The sequence below is a fragment of the Thermobia domestica genome, unplaced genomic scaffold (genome assembly GCF_964235325.1).
Source record: "Thermobia domestica unplaced genomic scaffold, izTheDome1.hap1.1 HAP1_SCAFFOLD_1137, whole genome shotgun sequence".
Lineage (NCBI taxonomy): Eukaryota > Metazoa > Arthropoda > Insecta > Zygentoma > Lepismatidae > Thermobia > Thermobia domestica.
This window is the reverse complement of record NW_027656847.1, coordinates 105-1516: the sequence shown is the minus strand read 5'-3', so window position 1 is coordinate 1516 and position 1412 is coordinate 105. Positions and strand designations below refer to the sequence as shown.

The 1412-nt window shown below is 36.5% G+C and overlaps 1 non-coding gene across 1 annotated transcript; it reads left to right on the top strand.

Annotated features, from left to right (window-relative positions):
* Positions 1-876: 876 nt before the first annotated feature.
* On the top strand, positions 877-995 carry LOC145677636 (5S ribosomal RNA). The gene has a single exon (XR_014129911.1). It is a non-coding gene; the product is annotated as a 5S ribosomal RNA (ribosomal RNA).
* Positions 996-1412: the final 417 nt, after the last annotated feature.

Here is a 1412-nt window from a genome sequence, read left to right as displayed (position 1 = left end):
CGAAAACGAAAGTTGCACGAAAGACTTTTTGTCCCTTTTTTGGCCTCCGGTGCTTGGGGTCCCTGGTTCAATCCCAGCTCGTGCCGTGTGAACTTTGTCGTGCATAAAGACCGTGCTCATGGGTTTTCTCGGGTTTCTCCCGTTTCCTCCCACTTTCTTCATTCAGTACTCATCATCACCGTCTCCTTTAGCGTAACCGGTATAAGTATGCGACGTAAATCTAAAGATTTCATTTCATTTCCCTTTTCTGCTCATACTGCTGATTATGCGCGATTATGCCAACATCCAACTCCGCGGATAATCGTGCGATTACTGTATATACAACTAATACAGATACGTAATTACATTATCAGTTACAGTATCGGTTTTTATTTACTAATTTGCCTCACTTTATTTGCATCCCTGCAGTAAATAATTCTTATCGATAATAGTTAAAATGTATATTACATTTTAGTGCTTCACGACTGAATGATCATCTGCTTACGTTATCTCGCAGCTGAAGAGGATGCTACACTGAAAACTACCTTGCGTTATAAAGGGTAAGTGAAACATATCTTAAAAATATCTTTCATACATTTCATTGTGTACATTAAAGAATGTAAGTTTGCCTTTTTCCTGTAATCAATACTTAATAAAGGATTTATTTTTATTTATTTATATACAATTTCATACGTGGTTCGTGATAGTAAACTCGATAGGACATAGTGGCACTATGAACATCCGAATCACTCATCATTCGAACATTCAAATATTTATTCGAATATTAGTATATTCCAAGTAATGTTAACGACGTTAATATGCTTGCCTTTATAGTTAATAATGTCAATTCTTACTTAAAACATACTTCCTTAACAGGACATTGAAGAAAAGGTAGTTGCCAACGGCCATACCATGCTGAATATACCGGTTCTCGTCCGATCACCGAAGTCAAGCAGCATCGGGCCTGGTCAGTACTTGGATGGGTGACCGCCTGGGAACACCAGGTGCTGTTGGCATCTCTTTTTCAAATTTCATTATCCTTCAAGTACGAAAATACTAGAAACATTAATTTTATAGTACTTTCAAGAGATAATTTATCAACATTATTTCATAGCGATTAATCGATATTCTAAGCGTTATACCCACTATTTCTTACACTAACAGCCTGTTTATTTGCACGGCACATTAAAATAACCTGATTTCCGATCCGTGTGCACCTACTACTATACTTAACACGGAATGTATTACCACTTTTTAAAAGTAAATTATTATGACTAAGTGTAGATCTCCGGCGAGTAAATGCCTTTCGTATACAAGCACGACACATCTCCGCTATGTGCTTTACTTTTTTACTAACAGCATATAGAAATTGGATTTCAAGGTGTTTCTACATAACAGAATGAAGCAAATTTCGTGATTTAACTCTTTCGAAT